Source organism: Bidens hawaiensis, unplaced genomic scaffold, assembly GCF_021521415.1.
Source record: "Bidens hawaiensis isolate Kalapana, Puna unplaced genomic scaffold, B.hawaiensis_p1.1 tig00001758_1, whole genome shotgun sequence".
In the NCBI taxonomy this organism is placed as follows: Eukaryota; Viridiplantae; Streptophyta; class Magnoliopsida; order Asterales; family Asteraceae; genus Bidens; species Bidens hawaiensis.
Window position 1 is genome coordinate 453,609 of NW_027491099.1, and position 7,361 is coordinate 460,969.

The 7,361-nt window shown below is 34.2% G+C and overlaps 1 long non-coding RNA gene across 1 annotated transcript; it reads left to right on the top strand.

The window, feature by feature from the left end:
• The first annotated feature begins 261 nt into the window (after positions 1-261).
• On the top strand, positions 262-6,146 carry LOC143596807 (uncharacterized). The gene is made up of 4 exons (XR_013146782.1): positions 262-390; positions 5,356-5,574; positions 5,649-5,733; positions 5,842-6,146. It is a non-coding gene; the product is annotated as an uncharacterized LOC143596807 (long non-coding RNA).
• The last annotated feature ends 1,215 nt before the right edge of the window (positions 6,147-7,361 follow it).

Genomic DNA, 7,361 nt, shown 5'->3' on the forward strand with positions numbered 1-7,361 from the left:
CAAAACATGCACCTCCTCTTGAAATAGCTTCTTTCATATTCAATTCATACAAATTACCATTTCTTGGTGCCATTATCATAATCATTTCTGGTGGAATTACAAACTCAGGTTTTAAAATGAAACAATGTGAATCATCAAAACTGACTTTGTAACCCTTATCACACATTTGTGATATACTCAGCAGATTGTACTGAAGACCTTTAACATGAAACTAATTTAGACATTTACCTATATTGTGTATTATAAGAAATGAGTTGTTGCAGGTGGCTACTTGGCAATTCTTTCAATGGAGCAGAAACTCAGAAATGGTAACATTTTTAAACCGCGTTGACTTGATATTGATCATTGTAGCTGGCTTTAGTGTAAGGGATCACTGTACCTCATATTAAGGTAATTTGTTTATGCATTTTCTTCTTAGTGTCCGTTGTCTTTGCGGGCCTAAGTTAAGGTTTAGGTTAAGGTCACATGAATCTTTTAGATAAAGTTTGCAGTAAAAGAAACAATAAAGAATTGATAAAGTTGGAAACCTTGCTTTGTAAAAAGACAACTCACTAAAATTTGGTTAGTTAATTGTAACAATATTGGTGGTTTTGTTATGTTCATTTGTTTGTTTCTGTGCTGCTTCTGTTTCATAAGGCAATCTTCATTAATGGCCAAAGAAAACAAGGGCTTATCAAAACGCAAAAACTTGTAATATTAATAATATTGGCGATTTTTAGTTTTTCGCCGCTAAAACTCTGTTTTCTTATAGTTTGTGTTTTCTGGAACGGGCATGAACCACATACCAGTCAAGTGAAATGTTTTTGTAAGAGGACCTTTTATCGAATCGGTCGTCTTGTCTGTGGGCTCGGTTTTTAATTTAGTTACCCTTTTTATGATACTTTATTTCAGAAGTAAAAAAGGATAAAACTAATTATGATTTTTCTAATTTTATAAAGACAATAACCGAGTCGTGTGTTTTATTTAGCTGGTGTGTATTTATAATGTTAACAAAATATGTAGTTTGAAATACAAAGGATGAGATTTTGAAAGAAAAATATATTTTAATCCGGCCAACCGCTCTGGCACAAATATAGGCAGTTCATACAGACTCAATCGAACCCCGGCTATGTAAAAAATATTGTTTATTTTATTTTATTTTGTTTCTTTTGGCAGTATTATTTTGAAGATAGGTATGATTTAGTGAAGTTCATTAAGCTAATCAAGTAAGTTGGACTCTAAGTTCATATCATAGTTGGGTTCTTATGCTTGTGCTGAATGGAACATTGGGTAAATATTTTTTATATTCTATAAATAGTAATAATATATTAATGTTCATGTAGTTTGACAAGTTTATATATAAAAAATACTTCTCTTGTCAGTTTCACTTTCAGTGGGTTTTCTGTTTGGTTGAAATATGTTCCAGAAATTAGTTTCAGAACAGATAATGGCCCTTTCATGGTCCGCCTCACTTTCTCATAAAACTAAAAAATAGGCTTAATTTTTTTAAAACGTTATTTTCTGGGTATATTAAATTTAGCAAACAATAATGATTATATATGTATAGGCTGCAATGGAAAAATTCATAAGGCTGAAAGATTATATGACAATCAAGGTGGTCCAATTATTTTATCTCAAGTAGTCACAAGTACTCATTTCTGAAACATATTACCACAAATTTGCACAATTTGTAAGGCCCCGTTACCGGTAGCCCTACTTTGGTGTTGGATTTACTCATAAACACAGTTCTTAATATTAGTGGGTTTTCTGTTTGGTTGAAATATGTTCCAAAAATTAGTTTCAGAACAGATAATAGCCCTTTCATGGTCTGCCTCACTTTCTCATAAAACTAAAAAAAGGGTTAATTTTTTTAAAACGTTATTTTCTAGGTATATTAAATTTAGCAAACAATAATGATTGTATATGTATAGGCTGCAATGGAAAAATTCACAAGGCAGAAAGATTATATGACAATCAAGGTGGTCCAATTATTTTATCTCAAGTAGTCACGACTACTCATTTCTGAAACATATTACCACAAATTTGCACAATTTGTAAGGCCCCGTTACCGGTAGCCCTACTTTGGTGTTGGATTTACTCATAAACGCAGTTCTTAATATCAGAGTTAATTAAAACATTCGCGGAACATTAAAACTTCAACCATAATATGTTACATAACCTTCAAATCTTGTCTTATAAAACATTCATAGTCAATTAAGTAAAACATAGTCTTTAAAACGTCACAACATTTCTTCGAGATGCCACTATCTTCGATTCCATGCCATGTGTCTTCAATCACGCGAGCTGTCTCAACCTATTTGCCTGCGTGCATACTAAAAGTCAGCTACGCTGAGTGAGTTCTAGTTAATCACATAACTTACTTTACATACACATATATGTGCCCGAAGGTACGCATTACATACTTAACCTGTCCATCAATCTTTCATATACATACATAACTATCCTTACGTTATAAAGAGCATTCGCCCTACATACCTCGGATATTGTTAGGGTCCGGTACCCTTCATCCTCGGATATTATTAGGGTCCGGTACCCTACATCCTCGGATATTATTAGGGTCCGGTCACCCTTCATCCTCGGATATTATTAGGGTCCGGTCACCCTCCATCCTCGGATATTATTAGGGTCCGATACCCTCCATCATCGGATATTATTAGGGTCCGGTACCCTTTCTTCCATCCCTCCTTAACATACTTTCTATATACATAATCGTAACTTTGGCACGTACATACATCATTCATTCTTCATATTACAACATACATCTAACATCAACCATTTCCTTGCAGTACATGCAATTCCGAAGATCGTTCATGTACCGGAAAGAAACCATTCATACATTTCACATAATACATATATGGCATACACTTATCACTTAGGATAAGTGTATTAACTAATCACATCAAGTATGCACACAGCCCCGAAAACATAACAAGGAATGGGGCTAGAAACTCACCTGAAGTCGGTTACGTTCACCGTTAATAGTTATTCCTTTCTTCAGTTGGGCACGGCTAACTGCAAAATAATTACATGCATCAATTAACCATCACTACTCATCTCGCGTTTCTAATCTAATTATTACCCTCAACGAACGGGGGTCCGGGGGCAGCGCCCCTAGCAGCGGGGTCTAGGGGCGGCAGCCCCTAGCAGGGTCCAAGGGGCAGACCCCCTTGCTGGGGTCGAGCTGCCAGGTCAGCTTGGAAAAATTTTATTTCCATTAACTGTCGTAACACATTTTCCATTAGAATTCGTATCATTATTAAATTCGCTAACTCAAAGTTCAAGGGCCTATTTGTAAGTAATTCATTCTTTTATAAGTCCAGGGATCAATCTGCCATTCTTTCAAAGTCTAGTTCGTTAATATGCTCTTTATCGAATTGGGGTTCTTTCGTTACTTCTGTCTTCCATAACGAATTGGCGAATTCGTTATTTCATAACGAATTTGCCTTTTTAGCGAATTGGTCCATATTCGTCTGGTCTGTCTAACGAGTTGAACTCCTTGGCGAATTGAACCCTTATGACGAACCAGTCCTCATAACGAATTAAACCTTATAGCGAACTGGTCATTAGACGAATTGGACTTCACGAACTGAAGCTAGGTCTTCAGTCTTTCCTTAACGAATTAGTACACGAATCAAAGCTAGTTCATTAGACTTCCTTATGCGAATTAGCTAAAGAATCACCCTCCGATTCACTAAGTTCCCATAGCAAACTAGGGTTAGGTCAGGGAATGTCAGAACATTCCCTGACACCCTAGTTAACCTCGTACCTACTTTTCCGGCGACGTCGCCGAAAAAACGTGTTTTCGCCGGAAAAACGAGATCCGGCTCATTTTCCACCGTTTTTCGTCCCGTTCGATCCAGATCTGAGCTAGGATGAACCCTAAGCTCATCTTAGGTTCGGTTTATACCCGATTCTACCCGGATCTCATAACTTAACGGTTTAACGGTGTCGGCTCGTCGTTTCGTGACTAAATCTAACGGTTTTAAGTTCATAAACATCATACTATTATTACCTCGGGTCGGTGCTCGTTTCCTTGGTGATTTCGGGTTGAGAGAAAAGAGAGAACTAGAGAGAAGCTTAAGTGTGTGTTTTGGGTGGTGTATGAAATATGTGTTAAATGAAATTAAATGGTGATTAAGGGTTTATATATTTATGGATCATGGGATTAAGCCCATGGTCTTTCCTTCTTTCTTTCCTAACTCAGGTCCATAACCCATATCCATTTACCCAACACTAGCTCAACTCGTAATCTATTTATCTAACCCGGTAACGACCCACTATAAAATAGACGAAATTTATTTTATTATTATAACCAAAAGTAGGATGTTACACAATTGGATTTTAATAAAAGTTAATGTGACAGATTGAAAACGAATATGGACCGATAGAGTATTTGTTTGGAGCAACGAGTCGAGCTTATACAAATTGGGCCGCTCAAATGGCTGTTGGTCTTGGAACTTATGTACCGTGGCTCATGTCCAAACAAGATGATGCTCCTGATCCTGTTGTAAGTTCATCATTTAGTTATGCAAGTTTTTTGAATATGTGGACTTTTTTCTTGTCAATTACTTTCCAACATGGTTGTTTTCATGCTTTATATGTTTCAAGTGGGCTTTTGAATAAAAAATTAAAGCCCTGTATGGTAGGGAACAAGCTGATCTTCTAAAATGTATCTTTTGCTTTTAAATTGAATGTATTAAAGTAAAATCCAAAGTTTTAAATTAAGTGTGGGTCGGGTGGGTAAGGCAATGGGTTGAAAGTTAAAACAAGCCATATTGGGAACATGATCTAAAGGCAGTTATATTGCAGGTTCGGGTTTGCTATATACAAGTTCGGGTCAGTTTTCGGATCAATCCGCAAACCCATTTAACTAAAGAAATTGTCTTTCGTTTAATTTTGCGGGTTTGTGGGTTAAGCGGTTTAACCCATTTTTTTTCTTTCTAAAATGTGTTTTATGTAATCAACTAAATTGTTTGGGTGTGTTATAGTAGAATTTAAAGCTCATAAGAAATCAAAAAAGATTTTATAATTAAAATGTAATTATTTAATATAAAATTATACATTTTGTTGTAAAAATGTAAAATTATAGTATTATTAATAATAAACAAAAGAACTTTCAAGTCAACCTATAAATATGTGTGCCGAATTTGGTCCACGTGTCTAACACGACATCCGGGTTCAGGATGCGTACGAGTTCGTAACATTTTTTTGTATTCCCAGATTGTCCCTTGATATAATTTTGATTCGTGTGCAAGATTATGACCATTTTGACTTTTATCTGGTAACAAACAAATCTGACCCAAATTGTTGATTTATTTGATTTTGATAAAGTTTAGGCTTCTGGATGTGGTGCAGGTATTTTGGACCAACAGTTTATTTTTGTCTTATCTTCGCAACCAACGTTGAACTTTCTCATGATCCAATTGATTCCATCGTATCAAGTCAAATCACAAAATCAACAGGTGACTTGAAACCGGATTATCATGTAATCATATATTACTTTAGGTGCATAAGAGTTTTATAATTATTAATGAAAAGATGCATAAGTCGGTTCCCGATGCCTATGTATCTCTGGTAAATTATATTTTTTTTAAGATTTAAAAGTGTTTATCATGTATGGTTTAACGTTAAAAATTTTAAATTTGCAGGCGATAATGAAAGTGTTGTGGCAAGCACTTTGAATTTAGCTAAACCGATCAAAATTTTGCTTATATGGTTGTTTCAGTTGGTGAGGTAAATTACTTACAACTTTATTTTGTTTAGATGTAGTTATTTTCTTACAAAATAACTCTTCAATTAGATCCCTAAATCTAACAAAAACTTAGAATTCTCATTCTACAGTTTACTACAAGAAGCATTGAATGGTCACAAAACGTATTTCTAACATAAAAGCACTAAGGAGTTGAAAACCTTTTGCATGTGCTCGAGACATATGTTACATGCTTGTAGACATTCATGTAGTTTAGCTTATGCAAGTTTTTATTTTTATTTTTTTTGTTTGTAATTATGGGACTTTTGGCTCTGTGAATCATTATGCAGTCTATTATATTTTGTGCAAGCCTTGCTGTATTGTTACTCAATTATTATTTTGTTATCGATCTTGGGGTATGGAAATAAGTCAAAAAATCGACTTTTTGTATAACCCGAAGCATGATGGACTGATACTCACTGGGTTATTGGTTGTTTTGGATCTTAGCGGGTATTTTTTTAATATATTTTGAGATTTTAAGAAGGTATGGGGGCAAACCTCATTTTACTTTCATAAGGGCCTTATTCAAATTGTTTAAAGTAGTTTCATTGTTTTTTCGGCTCTTTGGGAAAATGTACTAATATCTTAGAATGCATTTGTTTTGTAAGTTTCTTCATTGATTACTAAATTATCGTCACATTTCCGTGTTGATAATCGCGTCCACCGGACGGGTAAATACTAGTTGATGATGTTAGGGTTTGGTTATGAACTGTTGAACTACTTGTTTATATTTAATCTGAAATATTGTTTGTTGCAAGTTGCTGATAGCCAAGCTGGTTAAGTTTCTTGGTTTACGGGGGCAGGTCGCGGGTTCGACCACTGCCACCCCGGGTTTTTAGCTAATTTTTTGTTATTTTCTTTAAAAACCAATTTATATGTATAATAATAATATTAATAATAATGAATAAATAAACTATTTTACTAGAAACCGATCATATAATACTTGTTATCTCATGTATTTTGTCCATGTATGTACATATATGTGTATTTAGATATACATATATGTATATATCGTATATATAATGCTACGTAAACTAATAAATATACATATATGGTTATATAAATATATATACATACAAATGGACAAACTTATTAAATGTTTTAACAAACTAATAAATATTTTTAAAGATGTATATATAATGCCACGTAAACTAATATTTTTGGTTATATAAATATATATACATAAAAATGGACAAACTTATTAAATTTTTAACAAAATTTCCATTAGGATTCTTTAAATATATTTTATTTACTAACTCATTTGCTATAACGAATGACCTCTGATTAAGCCTCATTCGTTACAAGCGTATCTTATAACCAATGACATGATTCGTTAACTATTGGGTCTATACTTGGTGGTTTGTACTTAGTTGAGCCTGGTTTTGAGTCTTGTAGTGGGCTTTGGGCTTTGTTGGGCTAGCATATTGATCACCCTATATATATAGTTGATTATACGGTTGTTCAGTTTGTTGTTTGGCCGTCTAGTATTGTTAGACGAGTTGTATAAGCAAAGTGCTTAAGCACCCGACGTTAGTAAGAACGTGTGTTTTGAAGCATTACTTGGTGTTCTTCGTGTTCTTACTATTTGTTCTTGAATCACCTTTTGTTGGAT